General features: G+C 42.5%; 1 pseudogene; it reads left to right on the top strand.

Annotated features, from left to right (window-relative positions):
* Nucleotides 1-468: 468 nt before the first annotated feature.
* On the top strand, nt 469-13,083 carry LOC121284330 (annotated as a pseudogene).
* The last annotated feature ends 240 nt before the right edge of the window (nt 13,084-13,323 follow it).

The raw sequence follows: 13,323 nt of genomic DNA, 5'->3' as shown, positions 1-13,323 counted from the left end.
GAGTGGTGGGCCTGTGGAATTTGCTACCACAGAAAGTAGTTGAGGCCAAAACATTGTATGTTTTCAAGAAGGAGTTAGATATAGCTCTTGGGGTGAAAGGAATCAAAGGGTATGGGGAGAAAGCGGGAGCAGGTTATTGAGTTGGATGGTCAGCCATGATCATAATGAATGGTGGAGCAGGCTCGAAGGGCCGAATAGCCTACTCCTGCTCCTAGTTTCTATGTTTCTATGTTTCTACATTGAAAAAGAAACACTGTGCAAATCTGCAAAGATTAGTGGTAGGTCAGAGGATTGAACAGATTTTAAGAACTAGCAAAGAATGACTAAAAAGATAATAAAGAGGCAGAAAGCAGAGTATGAGAGAAAGCTAGCTGGCAATAAAAAAACAGATAATAAGAGTTTCTACAAAGGAAAGGAGTAACTAAATCTACTGTTTGTCCTCTAGAGAGTGAGTCTGGGGAATTGATAATGAAAAACCAAGAAATGGAGGAGGCGTTGAACAGGTATTTTGCATTTGTCTTCACTGTAGGAGACTTGGAAAATGTCCCAAAGATTCTTGAAAATCAAGAGGTGATAGGGAGGGATGAACTTAATACAATCAACATCACCGGGGAAAAGGTGCTAGGAAAACTATTAGCCCTCAAGGCCGACAAGTCCCCAGGACCAGATGGTCTGTGTCCTAGGTCTTAAAAGAAGTGGCTGCACAGGGATCAGATGCATTGGTTATAATCTTCCAAAATTCCTCCGATTCTGGTTAGGTTCCAGTGGATTGGAAAATAGCAAATACAACACCTCTATTCAAGAAAGGGGGGAGGATGAAAGCAGGGAACTATAGGTCAGTTAGTCTAACATTTGTCGTAGAGAATTGTTAAGAAGGTTATGGCAGGATACTTAGATAATCATGATGTGATCAGACAGAGCCAACATGACTCTGTGAAAGGGAAGTTGGGTTTAACTAATCTGTTGGAGTTTTCTGATGAAGTAACATTCAAGTTGATAAAGGGGAACTTGTAGATGTGCCGTACTTGGATTTCCAAAAGGCATTTAATAAGGTGCCACATCAAAGGTTACTACACAAAATAAGAGCACATCATGTAGGGGGTAACATATTAGCATGGATAAAGAATTGGTTGGCTAACAGGAAGCAGAGAATAGGGATAAATGGGTCTTGTTCAGATTGGCAAACTGTAACTACTGGAGTGCCACAGGGGTCAGTGCTGGGTCCCCAACTATTTACAATCTATATCAATGACTTGGATGATGGGAGCAAATGTATGTTGGTTAAATTTGCTGATGACACCAAGATAGGTAGGAGAGTAAGTTGTCAAAAGAAGGTAGAGAGTTTGCAAAGGCGTATAGACAGGTTAAGTGAGTGGGAAAAAGATTGGCAAATGGAGTATGATGTACGTAAATGTGAACTTGTTCAGTTTGGCAAGAAGAATAGAACAGCAGCATATTATTTAAATAAAGAGAGCTTGCAGAATTCTAAGATACAGAGGGATCTGGGTGTCCTGGTATATGAATCACATAAAGTTAGTATGCAGGTACAGCCAGTGATTAGGAAGGCAAATGGAATGTTGGTGTTTATTGCAAGGGGAATGGAATATAAATATGAGGAGGTTAGCCTACAGCTGTAGGGGACCTTGGTGAGACCACATTTGGAATACTGTGAACAGTTTTGGCCTCTTTATTTAAAAAATGATATAACTGTGTTAGAAGCAGTTCAGAGAAGGTTCACTGGTCTCATTCCTGGGATGAAGGAGTTATTTTATGAAGAAAGATTGAACAGGTTAGTCCTGTATCCATTGGAGTTTGGAAGAATGAGAGATGATCTTATGGAAACATTCTGAGGGGACTTGATAGTGTAGATATCCAGAGGATGTTTCCCTTTGTGGGGGAGACTAAAACTAGGGGACACAGTTTAAAAATAAGAAGTCTCCCTTTTTTGACAGAGATGAGGAGAAACTTTTTCTCCCAAAGGGTCACTGGTGTGTGGAATTCTCTTCCCCAGAAAGTAGTGGAGGCTGGGTCTTTGAATCCATTCAATGCTGAGTTAGACAGATTTTTGTTAGACAAGGGAGTCAAGGGTTATGGGGGGATGGGGGGGGCGGGGGGCGGGGGGGTGCAGACAGAAAAATGGAGCTGAGACCACAACCAGATAACCCATGATCTTATTGAAATGTGGAGCAGGTTTAAAGGGCTAAATGGCCTAATCCTGCTCCTATGTTTCTAGAATCGTATAGCACAGAAGGAGGCCATTTAGTCCACTGTGGGTGCTTCTTCGTATAACTGAAATACTGAAATCCCTGGTAGCATTCTGGTAAATCTCCTCTGAACCCTCTCCAAGGCCTTCAGATCTTTCCTAAAAGTGTGGTGCTTAGAATTGAACACAATACTCTGGCAGAGACTTAACAGAACTTCTTTGCTGTTGTCCTCTAAACCTCTCTTTAAGAAGCCAAGGATCATCTATACGTGACCTGAGCTGACTACATATCCACACCAACAATGAAACCACTTATTTTACCTCCTCAACATGGCCTGTTCCTCCTCAGCTCATCGGTTGCTGAAACCCTCATCCATGCCTTTGTTATCTCTAAACTTCACTATTCTAATGCACTTATGGCTGAATTCTCACTTTTTCTGTTCTCTATAACCTTGAAGCTATCCAAAGCGCTGCTATACCTTAACACCTACCAAGTCCCATTCCCTTACCACCCTTGTGCTGGCTGATTGGCTGCAGGTTAAACAAGATCTTGATTTTACAATTCTCATCCTTGTTTCCAAATCTCTCCATAGTCTCATCCCCTCCCTAACTCTGTAATCTCCTCCATCCCCACAAACTTGTAAAATATTTACTCGGCACAAATTTTAGCTGCTCTACCATTGGCAGCCATGTCTTCAGTTGCCTTAGGACCCGAACTCTGGAATTCTCTCCCTACACCTCTCCATCTCTCGGTCTTTCCTCCTTTAAGATGCTCCTTCAAGTTTACCCCTTTGACCAATCTTTAGGTTATTCCCCTTTTTCCAATGATTGACCGCAACCTTGATCATTTGTCTCACTGAGGTGAACATGCGGAGTCCCAAGATCCTAGATCTCGGCTCTGTTACCTGCGGCTTTCATTCTTTTTTATATTCATTCCCGGAATGTGGGCTTCATTGGCTGGGCGAGCATTTATTGCCCATCCCCAATTGCCCATTGAGAAGGTGGTGGTGAGCTACCTTGAACCGCTGCAGTCTATGTGTTGTAGGTACACCCACAGTGCTGTTAGGAAGGGAGTTCCAGGATTTTGACCCAGTGACAGTGAAGGAACGGTGATATATTTCCAAGTCAGGATGGTGAGTGACTTGGAGGGGAATTTCCAGATGGTGGTGTTCCCATCTATCTGTTGACCTTGTCCTTCTAGGTGGTAGTGGTCGTGGGTTTAGAAGGCGCTGTTCAAATGAGCCTTGGTTAATTCCTGCAGTGCATCTTGTAGATGGTACACACTGCTGCTACTGTGCGCCGGTGGTGGAGGGAGTGAATGTTTGTGGAAGGGGTGCCAATTAAGCAGATTACTTTGTCCTGGACGGTGTTAAGCTTCTTGAGTGTTGTGGGAGCTGCACAAGTTGGGAATATTCCATCACACTCCTCCTTACTTGTGCCTTGTGGATGATGGACAGGCTTTGGGGAGTCAGGAGGCAAGTCACTCGTCACACTATTCCTAGCCTCTGACCTGCTCTTCTAGCCACAGTATTTATATGGCTGGTCCAGTTCAGTTTCTGGTCAATGGTAACCCCCAGGATGTTGATAGTGGGGGTTTCAGTGATGGTAATGCCATTGAATGTCAAGGGGCGATGGTTAAATTCTCTCTTGTTGGAGGTGGTCATTGCCTGGCACTTGTGTGGTGTGAATGTTACTTGCCACTTGTCAGCCCAAGCCTGGATATTGTCCAGGTCTTGCTGCATTTGGACATGGACTGCTTCAGTACCTAAGGAGTCATGAATGGTGCTCAAAGTCTTTCACATCTCAAAGACTATTTCTGGACTTAGAAAAAATGGACACGCTTAACCCTAAGAAATGACTTGATGTACATGTGCTGTTTATGATGGTTTAAAGGGAGGAAAGATGTTGTATTCAATTGTTCAGGTGTTTGATTATCTGTGTCTGTTGACTGCTCACTGTGCAGTTTGCTGTCAGTCAGGCCTTTGTATGTGTGGTTAGGGAAACTGAAAGCAAACAGAAGCTGGGAGTTTGAGAAAGCAGACATTTTAGAAGAGTTGAAATAAAGCTGCAGTTCACACATGTAGGCCGGGATTGTGTCAATGGTGCGTTGTTCCCGATGTTGGTGGTGAGCTGCCTTCTTGAACTGCTGCAGCCCATGTGGTGTGGGTACACCCACAGTGCTGTTAGGGAGGGGGGTCCCAGGATTTTGACCCAATAGAAATGTGCACCACTTAGGCTGTCTTGCTCTACCCCGTTTCCAGTATGTGATTACATTTAAAATTTAAAGTGCTGGCGGTGTGCGCGGGAGACATGTACAATTCAGCGGCGGGGGTGGGGGAAGCTTTCCTGTGGTGAAACCCGCATCATGTCTTGTTAATCAAGAATCTATCCAGCTCTGCCTTAAAAATATTCAAAAACCCTGCTTCTACCTCCTTTTGAGGAAGAGAGTTCCAAAGACATACGACCCTCTGAGAGAAAAAAATTATCCTAATCTCTGCCTTAAATGAGTGACTCCTTATTTTAAATAATGACCCCTGGTTCTAGATTCTCCCACAAGAGGAAGCATCCTCTCCACATCCACCCTGTCAAGACCCTTCAGGATCTTATATGTTTCAGTCAAGTTGCCTCTTACTCTTCTGAACTCCAGTGGATACAAGCCTAACCTGTCCAGCCTTTCCCCATAAGACAACCTGCCCATTCCAGGTATTAGTCTAATAAACCTTTCCTGAACTGCTTCCAATGCATTTACATCTTTCCTTAAATAAGATGGACAATAATGTACACAATACTCCGGGTGTGGTCTTACCAATGCCCGGTACAGCTGAAGCAAAACCTCCCTACTTTTGTATTCATTTTGCCTTGCAAAATTGGGAACATTCTTGAAGCTTTTCTAATTATTTGCTGTACCTGCATACTAACCTTTTGTGATTCATGCACTAGGACACCCAGATCCCTCTGCATCTCAGAGCTCTGCAATCCCTCACCATCTAGATAACATGCTTCTTTTTTGTTCTTCCTGCCAAAATGGACAATTTTACATTTTCCCATATTATACTTCATTTACGAAATCTTTGCCCACTCATTTGACTTATCTACATCCCTTTGTAGCCGCCCTTACATCTTCTGCTCAACTTAATCTCCTACCCATCTTTGTGCTACCAACAAATTTAGCAAACATATCTTCAGACCCTTCCTCCATGTTATTTATATAAATTGTAAAAGGTTGAGGCCCCAGAACTGATCCCTGTGACACACCACTCATCAGTTACATCTTGCCAAGCAGACAATGATGCATTTACACCTACTCTCTGTTTCCTGTTAGCCAGCCAATCTTCTATCCATGCCAATATGTTACCCCCTGCACCATGAGTTTTTATTTTCCACAATAACCTTTGATGTGGCACATTATCAAATGCCTTCTGGAAATCTAAATACGGTACATCCACTAGTTCCCCTTTATCCACAGCACATGTTACTTCTTCACAGAACTCCAATAAATTTGTTAAACATGATTTCACTTTCACAAAACCATGTTGACTCTGCCTGATTGCCTTGAATTTACCTTAGTCCCCTGCTATAACATCTTTAATAATAGCTTCTAACATTTTCTCTATGACAGCGGTTAATCTAACTGACCTGTAGTTTCCTGCTTTCTGTCCCCCTCACTTTTTTGAATAAAGGAGTTACATTCGCTATTTTAGTAAATTGAGATTAAAATATGCCTCTTATTGTATAATGCATAAACAGGAATGTTGCAAGTGTGCATTCACTACCTTTGAATAGCATTTTAAGATGCATGAATGGCTTCAATAATTTTATAATTTTGAATAGTCAGATCCCTACAGAATTAGTGACCAGTTGGGAGGTGGTCCCAGGGTAACACTTCACGTAAAATAAGCATGACCTGGACAACTAGCTAAAGAGAATCAAGAGCTTTAACGACCTGAGCTTTAATGAGCTCCCAGACACAATTCCTTCAGAATTATTTACTGTGTTGGTGGGAAGTGTTACAGGTAACTGAATGGTTTAATAGCTGTGTCAGTTCTGTCTCTCTCTCTCTCTCTCTGTCTGATTTTGCTTTTATATATTCATTCTTGCGACGAAGGCATCACTGTCAAGGCTGGCATTTATTGCTCATCCCAAGATATCCTCACCCAGTTTGATACAACAAAATAGCTCACAGTGACTGTTAAGAGTCAACCAGGTGAATGGGAAAAGCAAGTCAGCTTGTTGATAGCGGTGCAATTCTCGGGTCTGTCCCTGTCCCTAGGAAGAACATGGCAAGATGGCCAAAAATCGTTTCACGTTGTCATGAAACCAGTTTGCAATTGCCCGCTCCAACCACCAATAGCAGGCCATGTTTCCCACCGCCGCACATCAGAAACATAGTTTCAATACTTTAGCATCTCATTTTGGTTGTCTAGTCTCCCCTTAAGTGTATCTCCCCTTAAAAGTTCCATATTCTCCCCATAAAGTAGTTCCTTCTGAATTCCCTATTGGATTTCTTGCTGGCTATCTTATATTGTTGGATTCTAGTTTTGCTCTTTCCCACAAGTAAGAACATTCACTTCATGTCTATTCTACCAAAGCCTTTCATCATTTTAAAGACTTCCACTGGGTCACCTCTCAGTCTTCACTTTTCAAGAGAAAAGAGATCCAGCCTGGACATCCTCTCTGGATAGATATACCCTGGCATCCTTGATATCATCCTTATAAATTATTTTGCACTCTTTCCAGTGCCTCTACATCTCAAAATTAGGGGTTGCCATTTTAGGACAGAGATGAGGAGAAATTTTTTCTCTCAGAGGGTTGTGCGACTTTAGGATTCTCTGCCTTAGAAGGTGGTGGAGGCGGGGTCACTGAATATTTTTAAGGCAGAGGTAGGTAGATTCTTGTTAGACAAGGGGATCAAAGGTTATCGGGGGTAGGTGGCAATATGGAATTCGAAACACAAACAGATTAGCCATGATCTTATTGAATGGTGAGCAGGCTCGAGGGGCCGAATGGTCTTTTCCTGTTCCTATTTCTTACATTCTCATGTTCCTATTTACATGACGACCAGAATTGTACACTATAGTCTACGTGTGGTCAGACCAAGGTTCAATACAAGTTTAGCATACAACCCCCCCTATTCTTTTGATAATTATTCCAGGCAAGTACCTTGGGACATTTTACTATGCTATCTAAAGGAAAGAAGTTGTTGTTGGCTCCATTTATTAGTCCCTTTAGGTTGGTCATTTCATACCTTGCATGATCCAGCAAGTTGGGGTTGAGTTTTTGATAGGACATTGATTCTACCAACTTCATTAGTTTTTGATACTCCATGGTCTCATTTGCACTGTCTCACTTTTATTCATCATTGTCTCTGTAGATTGTGTGCACACAGCGGGCATGGTGGATACCAGTCACAGTGGCTCTCTTAATGATGATTCATCCTGCTCGGCACCCCAGGATTTGAAAAGTCTGAAAGTCTCCCCTCTGTTCCACTCCACTTGGTCTACTTAGTAAACTCTGCCATTGTGCTGGTGATTGACCCAGACCAGTGTTTGCATCATCCCATGTACATTCGCTTTTGCTGCCTCTTGGTTGTCAATATCATCGTCAGTTCCATCGTCAGTTCCATCCTGCAGGTGTTGCTCATCTTCTTGTTCAACCAATTTCTTTGACCGGTTGCCTGGCCCAAATGTTCTTCATTCATTTTTGGCCCTCTGCAGAATCAACGCTGCTCTTGGTGATGGCCACTGGTCGCTTTGTGGCGATTTGTAACCCCCTGCACACCGCAGCCAATACGAGCGCAGCCCTGCTCAAGCTAGCCACGCTTGCTCTCATTAGGAACTGGGTGGCCATGTCTACCCTAGTCATATTGGCTTCCCCATTCCCATTCTGCAAATCTAACATCATTTCCCATTGTTATTGTGACCGTATGGCACTGGTGAAGTTGACTTTCACTGGAACGACCTTCAGTAACGCCAGAGGTTTGGTATTTTGCCTCTGCAATAATTGTCTTTGACAGTATTTGTGTCCTCTTGACCTGCTGGAGGATAGTCACCACAGTTCTAAGAGTCTCCTTGGCAGAGTCCCATTGCAAGATATTTCACTCTTGCTGCACCCACTCGCTGGTGATCTCATGCTGTTACCTGACTGCCTCTTTCTCCTTCCTGACTTATCGAGTGGGTCAAGTGATGGTGACATTTGAATTCAATAAAGATCTGGAATTAAAAGTCTGATGATGACCACGAAACAATTGTCAATTGTCGTAAAAACCCATCTGGTTCACTAATGTCCCATAGACCATACAACCATAAGGCGCAGAAGTAGGCCATTTGGCCCATCGAGTCTCCTTTGCCATTCAATGAGATCGTGGTTGATTTGATAATCTTCACCTCCACTTTCCTGCCTTTTTCCATACCCCTTGATTCCCTTACTGAATAAAAATCTTTCTATCTCAGCCTTGAATATAATTAATGACCCAGCCTCTACAGCCCTCTGCGGTAAAGAATTCCACAGATTAACAACTCTCTGAGAGAAGAAATTCCTCCTCATCTCTGTTTTAATTGCGCAAGATTATGAAATTATGTCCTCTGCTCCTAGACTCTCCCATAAGGGGAAACAACCTCTCAGCATCTACCCTATCAAGCCCCCTAAGAATCTTATATGTTTCAATAAGATCACCTCGAATTCTTCTAAACTCCAATGAGCACAAGCCCAACCTACTCAACCTCTCCTCATAAGAAATCCCTCCATTCTCGGGATCAACCTAGTGAAACTTCTCTGGACTGCCTCCAATGCCAGTATGTCTTTCCTTAGATAAGAGGACCAAAATTGTTCACAGTATTCTAGGTGTGGTCTAACTAGTGCCTTGTATATTTTTAGCAAGACTTCCCTATTTTTATACTCCATTCCCTTAGAAATAAAGGCCAAAATTCCATTTGCTTTACCTATTACCTGCTGACCTTTTTGTGATTCATGCATGAGGACCCCCAAATCCCTCTGTGCTGTAGCTTTCTGCAGTCTTTCTCCATTTCAATAATATCCAGCTCCTCTATTCTTCCTGCCACTTTCCCACATTATATTCCATCTGCCACGTTTTTGTCCACTCATTTAACCCGTCTATATCCCTCTGTAGACTCTGTGTGTCATCCTAACCACTTGCCTTCCCACCTATTTTTGTGTCATCCGCAAACTTGGCGATAGTACATTCACTTCCCTCATCCAAGTCATTAATACGTATTGTAAATAATTGAGGCCCTGGCACTGATCCCAGTGGCACTCCATTAGTTACAGGTTGCCATCCTGAAAATGCCCCCATATCCCAACTCTGTCTTCTATTAGTTAGCCAGTCCTCTATCCATGCTAATATACTATCCCCAACACCATGGGTTCTTATCTTATTAAGTAGCCTTATGTGTGGTTCCTTATCAAAAACCTTTTGGAAATCCAAGTATATTACATCTACTGGCTCCCCATTATCTAGCCTGCTTGTTACGTCCTCAAAGACTTCTAATAAATTTGTCAGGCATGATTTCCCCTTCATGAAGCCATGCTGACTCTGTTTGATTAGATGATGCATTTCTGAATGCTCTTACATTTAAATGCTCTAAATGTTATTATATCCTTAATAATAGACTCCAACATTTTCCCAATGACAGATGTTAAGCTAATTGACCTATAGTTACCTGTTTCTTGTCTCCGTCCCTTTTTGAATAAGTGTGTTACATTGGCAGTTGTTCAATCCCCTGGGACTTTTCCAGAATGTAAGGATTCTTGGAAGATTCCTACCAGCGCATCCACTATCTCTGTAGCTACTTCCTTTAATATCCTAGGATGCAACCCATCAGGTCCAGGGGACTTATCAGCCTTTAGTTTCCCTAGTTCTTTTTCTCTAACGATAGTTATTGTATTTATTTCCTCCCCTCCTTTTGCCCCTTGATTATTTAGTATTTTTGGAATGCTATTAGTGTCTTCTACTGTGAAGACTGATGCAAAGTATTTATTCAACTCCTTGCCATTTCCTGGTTCCCCATTATTATTTCCCCAGCATCATTCTCTAAGGGGCCTATATTGACTTTGGCCTCCCTTCCTTTTTATATATTTAAAGAAGGTCTTACTGTCTGTTTTTATATTACTTGCTAGTTCGCCATCAAAGTTTATTTTCTCCCTCTTTATTATTTTTTTGGCCATCTTCTGTTGGTTTTTTAAACTTTCCCAATCCTCTGTCTTCCCACTAATCTTTGCTACACTGTATGTATTTTCTTTCACTTTGATACTATCCTTAACTTCCTTGGTTAACCATGGCTGTTTTATCCACTTCCTGGAATCCTTCTTCCCCACTGTGATATATCTTTGATGTGAGCCAATGAAGTATTTTCTTAAATGTCTGCCACTGTTCAACAACCGTCTTTTCTGCTAAATTCCTTTCCCAGTCCACTCCAGCCAACTCTGCCCTCATTCCTTTGTAATTACCCTTGTTTAAGTTTAGCACAGATGTTTCCAAACTAAGTTTCTCACTCTCAAACTGAATGCTAAATTCCATCATGTTATGGTCACTGTATCCTAGGGGATCTTTTACTCCGAGATCATTTATTAAACCTGCCTCATTACACCTTACCAAATCCAAAATAGCCTGATCCCTGGTTGGATTCACAACATATTGTTCTAAGAAACTGCCCCAAATACACTCTATGAATTCTTGCTCGTGGCTATCTCTGCCAATTTGATTTTCCCAATCTACATGAAGATTAAAGTCACCCATGAATAATATACTGCCTTTTTTACATGCCCTCAGTATCTCCTGATTTATTCTCTGTCCGAAAGCATAGCTACTGTTATGGGGCCTATAGACTACTCCCAGTAGTGTCTTCTTCCCCATGTTATTTCTTACCTCCACCCATATGGGTTCCACATCCTCCGATCCAAGATCCTTTCATGCTATCGTACTTATTCCATCTCATACTAACAAAGCTACCCCACCACCCTTTCCTTCCTGCCTGTCTTTCCGAAAAGTCACATACCCCTGAATACTTAGTTCCCAGCGTTGATCTCCTTGCAACCATAGCTCCATAAAGGCTGTAAGATCATACGCATTAGTCTAATTTGTGCTGTTAAATCATTTATTTTGTCCTGGATGCTATATGCATTTTAGTGAAGAGCCATTAATTTTGCATTTTTACCATATTTCTTTCCTTGATCCTATCTGTTGCTGCTTTTTATGTTTGTACACTCTATCCCTTCCTGTCACACTCTGGGTATCATCACCTAAATAGCTGCCCTGCAATGCTGCCATATCCTTTTGCTTTGTAAGCCTACGTATCCCCTCTCTGGAACCCTCCCCCGCTCTATTTAGTTTAAAGCGCTCTCTACAGCCCTAGTTATTCAATTAGCCCAGGATATTGGTCCCAACATGGTTCAACTGAAGCCCATCCCACGCTTCTACCCCAATACTGATACCAGTGCCCCATGAACTGAATCCCATTCCTCCCCAATCTTTGATCCACGCATTTAACTCCTTAACTTTATAGACCCTATGCCAGTTTGCCTGTGGCTCAGGTAGTAATCCCAAGATTATTACCTTGGAGGCTCTGCTTTTTAATTTAGTTCCTAACTATTCAAATTCTTTCAGCAGAACCTCCTTTCTAGTCCTATCAACGTCATTGGTACCAATGTGGATGACGACAACTGAATCCCTACCCTCCCAGTCCAGTTCTTCTCCAGCCCTGAGGAGATATCCTTAACCCTGGCACCGGGCAGGCAACACAGCCTTCGGGACTCACGCTCACGGCTGCAGAGAACAGTATCTATCCCTCTAATTATACTGTTCCCTACCAATACTACATTCCTATTTCCTCCCCGTGGTCAGTTTGCTCATTCTCCCTGCAGTCCCCGCTCTCGTCCACACAGTTTGCAAGAACCTTGAAACTGTTGGACAGTTGCAGGGGCTGAGGCTCCTTGAACGCTACCCCCTGGGTCCCCACACCTGCCTCACCTGCAGTCACACCCTCCTGTCCCTGATCACAGACCAAATTTGAATTATCTAACCAGTGGGGTGTGACTGCCTCCTAGAGCCAAGTGTCCAGGTAGCATTCCTCCTCCCTGATGTGGAGCAATTTCTGCAGCTCAGCCTCCAGCTCCTCAAATCAGATCTGAAATTCCTCGAGCTGCAAACACTTACGGCAGATGTGTTCACTCTGGGTCATCTTGGTGTCCAGCAGCTCCCACATGTTGCAGCAGCAACACATCACCCATCCTGCAACCACTATCCTATTTTATTTAATTTATTAATCAATTACTCTAGTATCGCTGCTCTTTACACTTGATTGAATTTAATTATTTACACCAGTATTGATCTTATACTTAACAGGCTACTTTTAAGAAAGAGAAAATAAAAACTAGAGATCTAAACACTAAATATAGACCTCAATTTTAATCTAAAGACTAGAAATACTCACCAATCCAATTCACCAATCAGCTGCTTTCCACGCTCTTTTTAAATGAGGTCTCCCCGCTCTGTTTTAAATAAAGTCCACACTTACCCCACTCTCTGTGAAGGAGATCTGCTGCCCTTACTTGGTCTGGCCTACAAGTGACTCCAGATCCACAGCAATGTGGTTAACTCTTAAATGCCCTCTGAACAGTGTAATTAGGGATGGGCAATAAATGCTGGCCTAGCCAACAACTCCCACATCCCATGAATGAATAAAAAAAAAGCTCCAATGGACATCCGCGTTTTGCTGTCTGTCTTGTACTTCATATTGCCCTCCCCAGTGACTAACCCCATCATATACAGGCTAAGGACCAAAGAAATAAGGGAGCGGCTCCTGAAAACGTTCAGAGGGAAAGGGGTTAAAACCAGAGTTCAGATAGTGGCCTCTTTAACTCACTGAGACACACAAAGTTTCCACTTGCTAATAAGCTTTATGAAACTCTTACTCGGGTAACAGAATTTCCACTGTCACAATATTACAGTTGGTTCATTAACGTTATGCATGATTTTGCGATTCGGCAGCACTTTCTGCACAATCCTAAGTGTGCTAATAACCAGAAGTGGTTGTTAGAAGTGTAAAAATAATAGTAGAGTAGCAATAGTGGGGGATTTCAACTTCCCCAACATTAACTGGGTTAGT

Source organism: Carcharodon carcharias, chromosome 11, assembly GCF_017639515.1.
Source record: "Carcharodon carcharias isolate sCarCar2 chromosome 11, sCarCar2.pri, whole genome shotgun sequence".
Classification (NCBI taxonomy): domain Eukaryota; kingdom Metazoa; phylum Chordata; class Chondrichthyes; order Lamniformes; family Lamnidae; genus Carcharodon; species Carcharodon carcharias.
The sequence above is the reverse complement of the archived record's forward strand: the minus strand, read 5'-3'. Positions and strand labels throughout refer to the sequence as shown.